General features: G+C 33.9%; 1 protein-coding gene across 1 annotated transcript in view; it reads left to right on the top strand.

Annotated features, from left to right (window-relative positions):
- The window catches only part of LOC123544429 (protein draper-like), a 63,841-nt gene that overhangs the window by 13,091 nt on the left and 34,061 nt on the right, over nt 1-16,689 (top strand). The gene's annotated exons all lie outside the window — the stretch shown is intronic.

The following is a 16,689-nucleotide window of genomic DNA, read 5'->3' as shown; positions in this document are numbered from 1 at the left end:
TGAAATTTTGTAGATTTAGCTGCTCATCCTTAGCCAGACCAATTAGGTACGAGAACAGGCAGGTGTGCGTCTCGAGTCATGAGTTTGATAAACGGGTTTGGCGTTTCTTGTCTATTGATTTCATAGAAGATCGATATGTGAAGCTCCGTCTCTGATTCGTGTGAAGCAATAGGCACTTATTTATTGAGAGTAGTAACCAAGTTACTTAATTGAAATAATATGTTATCCCATGATAATCAACTATCAATTAAATTGCGACATGTACCTTTCACCGACTGCTTGCATGGAAAAGAACAATGTTTTAATCACCATTTGCACTTATTTCATTATATGTATTTAAAAGTTTGTAGGATTACCGTAGTTAGAAAACATCAAAGAAAATTCTTTTTCAAAATGTTTAATTTTCATATCTTCAAAGTAGTGTTGTCACTGATATATTTTGATAAACTTATATATTTTTTTAAATGATGTAGAAAAGACCGACGTTGTGCATGATTGGTACGTATCAACACCTGTTGGCTTGAGGCCATACATTGCATATTTTTAATTTTGTTATCGTTTAAAAGTGCGAAATCATTTAACTGTGAATATTTATAATATGATGAAGATTTTCACAATAACCTCATTTATTCCCGGACTTCTATCAGAACATTTGTATCAACAAGAAAGAATACATAATACCGTAAAAGTACATTATTTACTCCGTGGAAAAGTTAAATGATGTTCACGATACAAATACGAATCCATATTTGAATTACACAAATATTTTGAAATTATTTAAATTAGGTGTATTTAGTAATGAACATACAAATCTAACTTTGAAACCCCGATAAATGCTTTATTCATAAACCTACGATTATACAGATTCAATAATAAAACATTAAAATATAAAGAAAGCAATCCAAGGCAATGCTATTTAAAAGAAGAAAAGAAAAAGAAGTAGGCCCGAATGAATCAAAAGTTAAAGAAGCAAAATTAAAAAAACAGTCGTTAATTGCTAAAGAGCCAGCTTTTATAAAATTACTAATTCAGTTAAATGTTACGATGTGACTGGACATGATTTTAAGCCAAAGAGGAACAACAAAACAAACAGGACTGAGGCCAAAAATTCAATGTTAGAAAAAAGTGAGGAAACAAAACCTAAATTTTTACTGTACAGCAAACGGAAGTAAAACGTCACGGGTGGTTTCTTGCAGTCGCTGCAGAATCCTCCCGCAAGCTATTTGAAAGTGTATAAATACATATAGCTTCCCACCAAGGAAAGAATTGCTAACTCACATTTAATTCAGTTGAGTTTATTATACTTACTTTCTCGTATAAGTATTAATATCATTACAAGAAAATAAGAATTAAAATTATTTTATTTTTTTACTCCTTGATTTATTTGTTATTATTGCTATTATCACTACTTTATGAACGTCAGCTGAGATTAAAAAATGTTGCGTAAACTACCGAAAAAGATTCTTTATGTAAAAGAAAGAAGAAATCCTGCAATAAACCCATTTATAAATCAGGAGAAAATATCCAGTAAGTGAACTACTCCTGTGGGAGATTTTCAAAACGCTAATTTCAAGGTTGAGTATAGAAACAACGCAACATTAAAGACATAGGAATGCTTATCAGCGATAAACAATAAATTCCTGAAGTTTTATTAAAACCCAATAGCCCCAACCCCCTTGAAATTCTTGAAGTGGGATTAAAAACCTGTTTGATCTCCCATGGGATATCAAAAGACCTCATGGGAGAAAAACACTTCCACAGAATGACCAGAATGCGTCTCAAGAATTTATCCTTTGAGATATATCTAAAGAAACGACCAATTATTTCGTCAGATATCAAAAAATCAAGGTAAAGGCATAAACAAAATGTACCTAAATTTGTGAAAATTCCAGATTTGCAAACTAAATCCGGAGACCGTTTATTACTTTAATAAAAATTGGCCATCAAATCTACGCCAGTGAGGGTGAGAAATCTGAATGAATGGACCGTTATTTAACAGACACAAATACGTATTGAAATTGATTATTATCAAACGCTAGGCAGTGGTGAAAGTGCTTTCATTTCGAAGTTCAAAAATGAGCAAAGAAGACGTCGCCGTATTGATGAAAAATAAACATGGTAGCTTAGGTGGTTACTGACATAACCATTTGATTTGAACAAATGGCATGTTGAAAAGAATGGACACTACAAAAATAAATAATCAGTTTTATGTAGCTTAGAGTTACTTTATGCTTTAATATGTTTTATATAAACTTTATTATCGTTGTTTTTGGAACGGGGCTTACAGCTGTATTTTGTTTTACGTCGAAAACAAATCTGTACCAAGTAACAAAGAATCACTTGTTACAGGATACATTTTTGTCTCTTACTGCTGCGTCAAAGGTGACATGTTGTGGATACTGTGACCAATCGTCTGACTGTAAGAGTGTTAATTTTAAGACGTCGTCTAGAACGTGTCAAATTTCAAAGGACCCTTTGGTAGCTGTTGGAGTAAATGCACAGGCAGACCCAAACTGGAGTATATATAGTAAAGCGGGTAAGTTATTCTATATATCAGTTTGCGGTGGTTTACATACATTTCACTTCCTTTTGATTTTTTTTTATTTCGTTTTAATAGATATTTGGTTAATAGTATTTGTCTTATACAACAAATGAAAAGGTATACAAAATCACAGAATTATATATTCAAAGGCCTAGGATTTGGCAGCGGGCCAAGGAAATGCTGACATTATTGTAGTAGCAGGGGCCACATATTGTCGGAGTTTGGTTCCAACATAAATTGTCATATATTGGTTATCGCATTTGTATGGGGTTTTTTTTGTTTTTTTTTTGGGGGGGGGGGGGGGGGGGGACGGGGGCTTTTCTTTTTTGGAGGGAGGGGCGGGGCTGTGTGGTGGGGGCGGTGAGTTTAACGTCGCACCGACACAAGTGTAAGTCATATGGCGATTTTCCAGTTTTGACGATGGAGGAAGATCCCAGGTGGCTCTTCGTGCATAATTTCACTACGGCTAACCACCGACCTTTCGTAAGCCAGCTTGATGGCTTCCTCGCATAAAGCATTCAAAGCGACGATAGAGGCACGAACCTACATCGGTAGGGGCAAGCGATTTTAAGTCAGCGACCTTAACCACTCAGCCACAGAGACCCACGATCTTTTGCTTGAACAATTAAAATAACATCTTGTTGCGGCATTCTTAAGTTCATAAGTTAAATTACCTCCCTTTAAGGGATTAATTAGTAAAATGGTTGCAAAATATCTTCTGTTCGGCGGTCGTTGTGGCTATTATATGAAAATAAGAATAAATAATAGAGACAAAGGTTCTCAACATACATTACCACTTAATAGTGTAGTGTATGCGGATTTCCAGACCGTTTAAATGTCAGCCATGTGCAGGTCTCCTATATATGTGGTGTTGAAACGTTCTTTTTTGATTATGTGGATGCTAGGCAAAGGTGCCGTATTCTTAGTGTTCTGGGAATGTGCGCGCGCTGCGCTCTGTTGCGGACAAATGTTCGTAAGAATCCGAAATTTTTATACTAATTGTCATTCTAGTGTCATACATAAAATATAAAAATGTTGATTAAATTTTGCATTTTTTTTTTAAATTGAAGTATCAAGATCTCAATTTAGCTTTTGTCTTTTATGATAATTATCAATGACAATAATCATTATTTAATTGACTGTCATTATTAAACATAACATTTAGTTGTTAAAATTATATTTAGAAACGAGGTTTGAGCAGATGAAACAAAATAAATGAAAAAAAAATCTCCTACAGTGCTCCATCTCTACAGTGGCCCTTTGAACAACAATTTCCTCCTTGAAACAACACTTGCTACTGACTCCAAAATATGCTTATTGTTCTTTCTTTTACCTAAATACAACACCTCCCTTCGGACAACAACCAAATTTTCCGTCTCCCAAAGTGTCTTGTAGAGAGGGGGCACTGTACTTGGAAACATCCTACTGTGCTTCTTACTTTACAACTAACAGCTTTAATAAAATCACTGATGAGCTTCTAATAAGGTGGTAGTCTGGCATAATGCATTAAAAAAACTTTGAAATCCAAGAAAAGTAATAACATAATATAACCAATAAAATGAAGTGGCAGAAGGACATTAAACCCCTTTTTTCAAATCGTTTTGTATGCATTTTTAATTTGCTTTTCAAAGCATTTATAGGCTTTTGTGTATAAAAAAAGACATAAACATTTGAAGACTTTAACAATACAATTTAACAAAGAGTTTTAATCTTCTTAAAACCTAAACGCAATGTGCCTCAAAACTTGAATTGATTATGGGGTCTACGTGGCCGGGTGGTTAAGGTTGCTGACTTAAAATCACTTGCAACTCACCGATGTGGGTTCGAGCCATGCTCTGGGCGTTAAATTCTCCATGTGAGGAATGCATTCCGTCGGCTTACGGAAAGTAATTCAGGAATTCTAGCCAGATGCCCTCGTGTAATAACAAAAAGCACTGTGAGACACCCTGGGGGTCTTCCTTCAACATCAAATTTTGGAAAGTCGCCATAATTATGACCTATTGTTATGTCGATGTGACTTTAAACCTAACTAACACCACAAAAAACTTGAATTAAAGCATTTGAGTTCACCTAAATGTGCGTTTCAATCCCATTGTTTCATTGACAATATTTAAGAATAACAACATTTAGCTGTTTGATAATCCTCTCAGAATGAAAACCGAAATAACACGATTTTTGTCTGTCAGTTCTGAAAATTAAATACGTTTCTTTGTTGAAGAACTTAGACTTAATTTCTGTAATTTCAAATCAAACAATACAGCAGTTCGAACCCAACGTAATTGAATTGGACGAATAAAAGTCACATGCATGCTATTTCCGTTTATAACCATTGAAAACTCAAGTGAATTATAGTTGATCAAAATTTATCAAGTAGGAATTTTTGTTGTATATAAAAATAGCGACAAATCTAAATTAGTTTAAAAACTAGATCAACAGAAACATTGATTTCACGACTGCTTCGCATTATAATTCAAAAGCGAACGTGACGTTTATATAAACACCCTTAAAGATATATTAGACTCATATTCAAATGTGAAAATGTGTACAATTACTTCATATTCTTTATGCTCACATACAATTAGCATGTTTGTATGCATAGTCAGTACTGTATGCTAGGTTTAAAGTAGTACACAATTAGTATATGTATTGCTAAGTTTATAATAGTTGTATGTTACAACAGAAACAAGGAAATTCATTGATGCAAGCATCAAAGACGCCGCCAAGTGTTGTGTCTGAAGTCCATTTATTGCAATATGAGAAAGCACCTAATTATTACTTTATTAGTCTGACTGGCAAGATATCAACATTAGCACATAAAACAATATATGCTATAAACTGTTTAAAACATGAAGAATAAACATGATAGAAAAGCTTTACCATGCAATACAAATTCTCTACCTGCAATGAACTTAACAGAGTAGGTGGTCCCTTTACATACAAAATTAAAGTAATTATTTCACTAACTAAGGGCATCGCCTGTGAAAAGTTCTTATATGCAGGAGCGTGTGTATGAAGTTTCACAGAAATGCAATTTGTTGGGAAATGAGGAAATGTTGAAATTATTTCAAAGTTGTGGTTCACAGAAACCATTATTTTTATTATCATGTAATGTAATGAGTGTTTTCTATTTACTGATGAAGTTTTATGGACCTTAGTCACCTACATTATAGATTTCAGAATGCAGATTATACACAGCAATTTACTGTTTCCCTTGACTAAAACAATCAAAAATTTTGTCCAAGAAAAGAATGATATAACATAAATAATCTCTATATTGCCCCTATTCACAAAGCATGAATCTTTCTTATATATTTTTGAATATCATAGAATTCATTTTTGTTTTCGCACGAACGATAAACTTGAAGCCCTCGTTGAACTGTAAGGTTACTAGGAGTATGTCAGTGTCTAGTTCAAATCTAATATTACAAGAAATTTAGAAAGCATAATAACCCACTGCCAAAGTGTAGAAAATATTTCAATGAAAATGTTGGTTTTTTTTTATTTATTTATTTTTTTTTTGTCAGGAATGGACAAATACAAAAACTATCTATTAAATTAAAAAGAAAAAAGAAACAAAAGAAGCAAGTAACAAGATATAATAAAACCAGAGCAACTGACTAGTCATATAAGACCAATGAACATATAAATTCAACAAGGAATTCTATTTTAAAGTCCCTGATGCTTTGATAAGTTATGGTCCCATGGCTTTTGATATTTCGATCTAACCACATTTAAAGAAGTATTAACTTGTCACAGACAAATTCAGCCAAGTGCTCTTTAACCTATTGCACACCTTAGTTGACAGTGTATATCTGTAAACAATGAGTACATCTATATGACACATAAGCAAAAAAAAAAAGAAAAAAAAAATAGAAATAGGAATTTGCAAAAGTGTGCGCATTCTGAAATTACATCACTGTACCTATCAACAAAGAAAATAAGACAAAAAGGTTAAAAATAAGTTAACAGCGGCACTTCCTTCGTTCATTTCAACATATCTATGCTTATTGATTCCTTTATTTACTTTGTAAATACGTTTTTTTTTCCAAGGAATTTTTATGCAGGCAAATTGTAATTTTCCATATTTTTTTTTTTAATATTCTCTTCGAAGTTGTAAAATACACGAACGCTCCCTTGTCCAGGCGATTCACGCGTTACAGTATGGTATCTGCGGTGTGTTCTATTTATAGAAAATGAGATAGGTAAGTAGGTCATGCTAAGAATAGAAATAGAAAACTTGACTTACAGAGTAACCTCCCTTATCAATAAATCGGATTAACATTTTTGACGAAATTGTAAATAAAAAAAATATGTTCTGCTCTACAAATAAGGAGAGGAAAGACAGATAGCATTGTTTTAAATCACATAATAAGTTGCATTACATACATTTTTTATGTTTTCTTTTTGCCATTTTTTGTTTATTCACTAAAATGTATTGTGCCATATCGTTGATCCTTTTACAAACTATTCACTGTGTTCAGTTTATCACTCCGAAACTATTCATTACCATCTTTACAGGGTCCGAAATAAAAGTGTATCCCATATACTCGACACCGCCTTCAGGGCGGCGTCGAATAATGAAAGTTGTTTTCCAACAAATAGCCGTTATACGTGTCATTTAATTGTGAATGTACTTGTACGAACGCAATCATTTCATACAGATTCAGTCAAATTAAATTTATTTGATGAAGATTTTCGGCATTAAAATTTAGGACCTAAAATAAACTATTTTTAGAAAATATGTGCATTGAAAACCTTTAAAAGGATCGTTTTATTGGGTGGCTTCAAACGACTGCAAGATAATTAATTACACTTTTTCATTTCTGCATTTGTCCACAGACATTTATCACAAAGCATATCCTTTTTTTTGAAAAGATCTTGTCCTTTTTAGATTTTATAAAATAAATTAATTTATTCTACGCCGTAACTCATAATAAAAATGAACCACAGAAATACTAGATCAAAAATCTTTTTCGTTTAGAAAGAGTGTCTTTGGGTTAAATATTGTAATAGCTTGTTCCAAGCTTGCCCCTCAGCTTGTCAATAGGACGCACAACGAGCAATGTAAAAGGAAAACCCTCCACGGCACTCAAACGTTTTCTTTCTTTTTGTTGTTTTCAAACAAAACTCATGTCGTAATGCTTAAAATTATATGGAACTTTTTTTGTAATAATGAGAAATACATAATGAAGATAAAGGTCTAATTACCTTGCTGTAGTGACGTTGTTTTTTTTTGTTTTTTGTTTTTTTTTTTCGTTTTTTTTTTCTTCTATTTTTGCGTTAGAAGTAGAGTTGTGTTTTGAGTAGATAATAATGAAGGTCAATTTCGTTTTCACTTACTTGAATTATTTGTAGCCTTTTGCCTTATTGAAATCAGTTGAAAGACTTACTTATACCTCAGCGGTCAAACATGAAGAAATGTGTAACAAATATCGTAAGTCTCGTTGTACGTTCTCCCAGATGGATGTTTTGTTCTCATATGAAAACGAACATAACTAAATGACATATGTATCAAAATATGCAGCATATAAAACATGTAATATATATTCCGCAAATAAAAGTGTCATTTATTTTTTATGCTCTATGTAAGTGGACATATCAAAGGGGCTACACCCAAGACTTAAAATAAGTTTCTTTTTAAATAGAAAAGAATATTTGTAAAATATCAAGCTTTTGCTGAATTTTTCATAGAATGGATGCTACTATTTCGTGGTACACCAGGTGTTGGAGGCGACGTTTACACTGCTTGGGCCAAAGGTGTTTCTGTAACAACTAATGACGTCACATGCATGACAACTGACGTCACTTCCTGTAGTCAACATTATCGCAACCCTATTGTTGATTCCTGGACATCAATAGGAATGTCAGAGGTTATGTTAAATCTATTTACTTCTTATGTCTTATTTTTTATGTATTTAATATAAGATTAACAATATTAGTAATGTATTTGTAACAGTTGTTTTGCTGTTCCATTCTATTATACGCCTTTTACCTGTCATTGAAAATGTTGCAAATGGTTAACCTGCAGACACAAAACCAGTTCCTTTTAATACGACATCTGTAACCAAACTTTGACAGGGAACTGCATAAAAATTCCCCTATAAACAATAATGTATTAGAGCTTATAAACTAAGTGATTACAAAGGCATTTTGCATGAAAACTAAATCCTAAGAAACATACCTGTAATATATTTTCACATCAATGCTAAAAAGCATTTGACAAAGACATACAATAATTTTTTTAGTTTAAGTTAGGAAACCCCTCTTTTTGCAGTAATGCGTTTCAATCGAATTTTACTTACAGGTCAAATTCGCATTATATAAAAGCAATGTCGAAGTAGCTTACGTTATATTTGATGCAACCGGAAGTGACGTCACAAACTGGTTCTCAAGCACCAGGATTGTAAAGTCATCATGGAGAACTATATCATCTGACAGCTTCAATTTCTTTTCTATAAATGGGTAAGAACTAATATATAAAAACACTCATTTAAGATTTTAATGCTATTTGTGTGCTTTAAAATGGGTTTGAACAATGTTGTGACTTGTTTATACAAATACATGAAAATCATGGGTATAAGAGAAAATGAAAATGTATGTCAGGATTTCGGCATTTGACACATCTTAATAGAAAAATGCTTAAAAGACCAGACAACGAAGACAGTAAAGCTGGTAGGCAGTTGGTAGTTGGTAGGTTAACATTCGAATAACCACTTACATTCTAGTTGTCAGTCGGTTGTTAAAAAATTATAGTCGTGTCTATTCAATTTTGATTATTATCATCAGAAAAACTAGTATCAACTATAATCTTATGTTCTCTGAAATAACTGAATTTAGTTTTGAAGACTTTTGATAGACTTTTTTGTCAACGTTTATTTGTTGAATGACCACTTTCTCGGAAATAGCCGCCTTTGATATAATAGCACAAATGTTGTTTTTACGGAATTAAATCCTTTCTTTCTGTCTGTACAAAAAGTGAATGTAAATATAAAGGTATAACCTAGATGAAGTGTAGCCATAATCTGATTTGATTATTATGAAAATGTTTCCACATAACGAAACAAAAAAAAAACATTTGGAAATTCCACGAAAACCAGGTTTTCATTGCATCACGCCAACAGGTTTCTTTTTTTTTTTTTTTTTTAATGGACATATTCTATTTTACATATATTTGTTATCATAACTATGACCATATTTTTCTTTTTTAGTTACCCAATGGCTTAAAAATGACCTTTTTGTCAATAACAAAAGCGAAAAAAGAAAAAAAGAAAATCTCAGTGAGATTTGAACCGACACCCTTCCATTCCACAGCACATACATCTATTTTTTAGTCCAAATATGACCCAATCTTTCTATTTTTAGCTACATTGACATTGACCCTGATCCAAGTGACTCAATTACATTCCCAACCTTTTGTGTTTGATAAAAGCTATCTAAAAAACAAGTTTACTGACAATAAGTGTACCCAAACTAAAAATATTGAGTGGAAGCCATTTTTCTATTTTTAGTAACAGTGACCCCAAATATCATTCAAAGCTATTTTTAAGATAAGCTTGCTGTACACAAAGTTTGGTGGCAGTAAGTAAGTCCAAACTAAAATTATAAAGCGGAAACCACCTTTTTATGATCACACTGAGAAAAAAAAAAACTTTTTTAGAGAAAAAAATCTATTTTTAGTGACTGTGACCTTGACCTTGACCAAACTGACCATTTTATTACACAAAAAATAAAAAAATAAAAAAATTGGATCTCAGTAGGATTTGAACCGACGCCCTTCGCACTGACTAAAAGTAGCTTTTGGCCGAACGATTTATTCCACTGCGCCACCGTGGACTTTGTTAAGTGTGAAGATTTAACAAGTTATCCTGATCCTTGAACTTGACCTAAATGACCCCATATACAATCTCAACCTTGGTTTCTCTATAAGCTACCTAATGGCCAAGTTTAATTTCAATACGTCAATGCAAACTTAAGTTATTGAGCGGAAACTATTTTTTCTATTTTTAGCAACAGCGACTTTGACCTTGATCCAAATGACCCCAAATTCAATCCAAATCTTTGTCTTCTTACCATCTATCTACAGGCCAAGTTTGGTGTCTATAGCTTATTCCAAACTAAAGTTATTGTGCGGAAACCAAGTTTGATGCCCGCCCGAACCCCCCCCCCCCCCCCCCCCCACACACACACTCCACTCCCACGCCCGCCCGACCGCCCTACGACATACCCCCATATAATAACTGGTTTTCTATGAAAACCTGGTTAAAGAACTTCATTAATGAGAAAGTGTAAAGAAAAATATAAAAAATATAACTGCACATTTAAGTCTTTAAATATCACATTTAATTTATCATTTAATGAATGAAATCAACTGTTTCTAATTGTCCAAGTTTAAAACGTACACTTTTTTCAGAACTATTCTATTTTTATTATTGTCACTCACGCTGGGAGGTGGTGTTAAAATTTGTTCTGTTTCAGTTGTTTTGTTTCCAACCAGATTCATATCATCTTAATGCATGTAAAAACTGGTTAAATTAATACAAAACAAGCAAATATGGCGCTTTCTATTCTTAGAGACACCCCTTTTTCAGTTATGAGCTACAAATAATAGAAACGCTGATTTAAATTGACGATTTAATCTTTTGAAACAAACCATACATCCATTTTTGTTGAAATGAAACATTTATGCATTATAGACACGATCCAAGCAGAAGATTTCTCATAAACCGTACGCATGGTGGGTGTAACTTTGATACGGGGTATGCCGTAGTGGTCGTATCAGGGTCGTATGATTGTGTATATGATGTCCAAGACAGTTATCCACAATTTCTGTATGCTACTTCAACAACATATGGATCATTTGGAACATTGACAGGTGATTAATAAAAGTAAAGTATTTATTTATTTTAGTGTCACACCTGCTGAAAGGATCAGCCACGTTTGCTTATGAGACACCTACATAAAATGAAACGAATTTCTTCCCGATTCGTATTTTAAATGCCAGGCACCAAGCAGGTAAACATTATTTAACCTGTTAATGGATAACCAACTGGTCTCTTTTCAGTAACAAGACCTGCCTCTGACAGGGTTCGAAACATCGAATTCTCTTATCTATTAGGCCACAGCAGCTCGATAACATATACACAAAGAGATACAATATCATTTCGAAGTGAATCTTATTTTAATTTGACTTTCAGAAATAAATATTTTTTAAGTACATAGATTAGTACTAGGTAAACATTGAAAATGAAACTTAACATCTGACATTCGCTCTGTATGAAAACTTTTAAAAAGCATCACTTGTAAACATAATCGAATCTTGAATGTTAAATTTACCAATATATAAGTATACATAACTAACAGTTACATATTTTCTACTTTTGTATCTGATCTATTTGGAGTGCCTAGCTTTCATTTTATGTCAAGGAGTAATGGTTCATTTATAAGGTATTGTCCAGTTTATGTCTACAGAACGCAGTGGGCCGAAACATTTGATTAATTTTGCCTAGTAAACGATTCTCTCGGTCATAAAATCATAAATTAATACTTGCATAAAAATGTAAAATAAAATCAAATACATACGCACATGCAAATTAATTTGCAATGTGAGCATGTAAAGCAGACCTGTTGTGGTATTTTCAATTTTATAATCAATTAAGAAGCTGTAACTTTATTGTAATTTTCAGGTGTCGGTTATGCGGATGTGATGGCTATATTTATAAAATAGTTTCACCAGTATGACATCGTGTTGAAATTCGAGGGATGATACTGTATAATCTATCAAGATGAGTGATAAGTCTGCATAATGTACAAAACCGAGGAATAACCCTATACTAGATAATACGACGTATTTTACAAAGACGAGGGATCAGTACTCACACCATTTTTTTTATTTCAAAGACAAGATAAAACACCGTAAGAGTTACGAAGACGCTGGATATCGAAAGATCATTTTCAATGACAACTGAAACAAGAATATAATTCAAAGAGACGTGGGATACAACAATATAACAAATCAAGTTTGCAAAGACGATGGATGGAACCTTTCTTATTTACTCAGTACAGATTAAAAAAAAATAACTTGTTGTGTACGAAAACAAAAATTACATGTTTGTCGATGAACTAGAAGTTATACCCGCGATACAAACTAGAAATCGTCGCTTAATTCATAGTGATCTATGTGCTTTATTTGTAATTCAACCAAATATAAAAGTTGGTAGTATCAACAATTACGACCGGGTTCCCACTCACGATCCACTAACTCATGTTGTCACAGAGCACACGTATTAGGTAAAATTAATGTATTTTTTCATTAACTCGACCATGTTATGCATCATTCATAGCTATTCTTTATACTTCAATGTATAGGATTACGTAGGTATAAAATGTAAAAATGTAATTGTAAAGTCTGAAGTCTATAGCGCGTCATACGATACATTTAAGGATTACTGTCATAACAAGTGAATGAAGTATTGCCATGCAATACAAAGTCCCCTCCTGGAAGGCACCTAATTTTCTCTACTGCAGTATAACATAGTGAACTGATATCTGTCAATGATGTATAAACAATATTGTACTACATATACAATATGTTATAACAACACACTTGGATTAAAATGTGCATATATAAAAACCCACAGTTGTTTTAAGATTGAACTTTTTTGGCTGATTATAAAAATGTTATCATGTAAGTTATTTATAGTAACAACAAAGGGAAATTAATCTTTAAAAAAAAAATCTATAATTATAATATAAGTCCACAAGAAACTCTTTACCAGGTAGAGATAGGTCAAAATACACCTAAAAATTGGATGTAACATGCATGCTTTACCACAGAAAAGTGGTCTCGATTTTTCTCTACCGCCAGTAATAAAAAAGTTACAATAAAATCTATTTATAGTAACAACAAAGGGACGTAATTCTAAAAACAAGGGTGCCTCATGGTGGTGAACATTTGGTCCAAGTTACATCAAAATCCCTCCAGGCATGAAGAAGAAATGTTCCGTACAAAGTCATTCTTGAATTTGACCTTTGACCTCTAAATATGACCTTGACATTAGACCTAGGGACCTGGTTCTTGCGCATGACATGTTGTCTCATCCAGGGGAATATTTGTGCCAAGTGATATCTAAATCCTGCTTTGCATGACAAAGTTACAGACCGGACAGGAAAAAAATCCTCTTGACCTTTGATCTCAAAGTGTGACCTTGACCTTTAAGCTAGGGTACTGGGTGTTGCGCATGACACGTCGTCTCATCATGGGAAACATTTAGGCCAAGTAATATTGTAATCCCTTGATGGATGACAGAGTTCTGGATCGGACAGGGAAAAAACCTTATTGACCTTTGACCTCCAATTGTAACCTTGACCTTTGAGCTAAGGGTCTGGGCTTTGCGCATGACATGTTGTCTCATCATGGGGAACATTTGTGCCAAGTAATATTAAAATCCCTTCATGGATGGCAGAGTTATGGACTGGACAGGAAAAAAACTCTGTTGACCTTTGACCCCCAATTGTGACCTTGACCTTTGAGCTAGGGGTCTGGGATTTGGGCACGACACGTCGTCTCATCATGGGGAACACTTGTGCTAAGTGATATTAAAATCCCTTAATGAATGTCAGAGTTATGGACCGGACACGAAACAGACCCTGTTCATGCTATGTTAACATTTGACTGCTAAGTGTGACCTTGACCTTTGAGCTAGGGGTCTGAAAGTTGTGCATGACACATCGTCTTATTATGAGGTACATTTGTGCCAAGTAATATTAAAATCCCTTTATAGATGGGAGAGTTATGGACCGGGCAGGAAAAAAGCCTTGTTGACCTTTGACCTCCAATTGTGACCTTGACCTTTAAGCTAGGGGTCCAGGTTTTGCGCATGACATGTCGTCTCCTCATGGGGAACATTTGTGCCAAGTAATATTAAAATCTCTTCATGGATGGGAGAGTTATGGACCGGACAGGAAAAAAGCCCTGTTGACCTTTGACCTCCAATTGTGACCTTGACCTTTGAGCTAGGGGTCCGGGATTTGCGCATGACACATCATCTCATCATGGGGAACATTTGTACCAAGTAATACTAAAATCCCTTCAAGGATGGGAGAGTTGTGGACCGGACAGGAAAAAAACCCTGTTGACCTTTGACCTCCAATTGTGACCTTGACCTTTGAGCTAGGGGTCCGGGTTTTGCGCATGACACGTCGCCTCATCATGGGGAACATTTGTGCCAAGTAATATTAAAATCCCTTCATGGATGACAGAGTTATGGACCGGACACGAAATTGCGGACGGACGGACAGACGGACGGACGGAATGACGGAAAAGTGCATTCCTATAGTCCCCGAAACTGGTTTTCAACCAGTAGGGGACTAATAATGGTCAAGTATAATTACGTATCTTTACTGTTATCTTATTTATATGAAGAATGGTCTCATCGAGACGTATATTTAGAAATGTCAGGTTAACTCATAACTGAACACGTGACCTTATTTCTATCTAGAAAACTGTATAGACGGCTGTATTCTTTGACTGTAGCTTTTGCTGTTTGATGTTTTTTCATTGTTTGTTAATTCTTTATTTCTGAGTTCCATCTTATAATACCCGTGTCCTCATTTTGTCCACAAATAATTGGAAATAAGACATTTGATCAGCCCTGCATTCCATCGCAATAAACACTAGGCATCTCCCTAAAATGCACCTTCAAAATAACCAAGCGTCCTGCAACATACAACTGCACCGTTCTTGTCAAAGTATTTTATATATTTTATTTTGTTCTGTGACTATATTATAGGTCATATGATGACATTCTTATTTTTAATGGTGGAGGAAAACCCTCCAAAACCGTTTAGGAACTTTAGAAATTTTACATTTCATATCCCCTAAAAATAGATATGATCATTTCCATAGATAATTTGACCTGACTCTCATAAACTGAGGAAGATAAAATAGCGTATGATTTAATCTTCACACTTCTTTACGAAATTTTTTACGAAATTCGTTTTAAAACAATAAGAACAGTCTCGATCAAAGTCTCACAAAAACTGTCATATGATTTAAGTACCTATACTTGTCAGTATGTTGTTTTAGGCTATTTTCTCTAATCAAAGAAGTAAAATAGCACAACTATATAACAGATGACTTTATTGAACATTGCTTTATTGCCATTTAAACAGCATTGTAATTAAATTCATTATGTCTTCTTTCTGTTACGTATTCGTAGTTTTCTTAATACAGTTTTGCCTTCATTTGCCTTATTATAATTGACAACTTCAATAATATCATGTGTAATTCAAATTAATGTTTTCTGTTTGTTATCCATTGGAAAACTTACATACTTCTGCGTCGCATGTAAAGCAAATTATGTTTCCTACAAACCACCGATATACATCTTTCAGAAACAACACTGCTACCTAATATTCCACTGGGTTTATACGCTCGTAGATAAACGCAAAATTGTCAGTAAGTCTTAAAACATCATCGTAAATAGCCTAAAATTTGGTCACTCTTTTTCTCGCTAAATGTCTTCAATAATTCACTGAAAAGCATGTAATTTAAGACATTGTTCACATGTATTCCTGATCGAATGATATTTTCTGTGAAATTGAATAGAACTTTACACATGGGCCTCCTTGACCGAGTGGTTAAGGTCCGTGACTGTAATTCACTTGCCCTTCACCGATATGGGTTCGAGCCTAACTCGGGGTGTTGAATTCTGTATGCGAGGAAGCCACTTCAGCTAGCTTACGGAAGGTCGGTAGCTTAACCCGGGTGCCCGCCCATAATGAAATAATGCACGGAGGGGCACCCATAGTCTTCCTCTATCATCAAAGCTGGAATGTCACCATATGACCTGTGTCGGTGCAACGTTAAACCCAGCATAAACGAAAAAAAATCAAATAAGAACTTTATCCACTTTTAAACAGTTTTGAGACATTAACTTGAAGTAATCTGGGAACTGGCAAACAGCTTATTTTTAAGTTAAGACGGGGACCATCAAGAAGAAAATTGTCCAAAGGAAATAAATTTGGTGTATGCGTTAAACGGAGTAATACCCCCCCCCCCCCCCCCCCCCCCCCCAAAAAAAAAAAAAAAAAAATAGTTACATGTTACATACAAATTTGGAAGTTACTTTAGAATACATGTATTGATT

The sequence above is a fragment of the Mercenaria mercenaria genome, chromosome 19 (genome assembly GCF_021730395.1).
Source record: "Mercenaria mercenaria strain notata chromosome 19, MADL_Memer_1, whole genome shotgun sequence".
In the NCBI taxonomy this organism is placed as follows: Eukaryota; Metazoa; Mollusca; class Bivalvia; order Venerida; family Veneridae; genus Mercenaria; species Mercenaria mercenaria.
The sequence above is the reverse complement of the archived record's forward strand: the minus strand, read 5'-3'. Positions and strand labels throughout refer to the sequence as shown.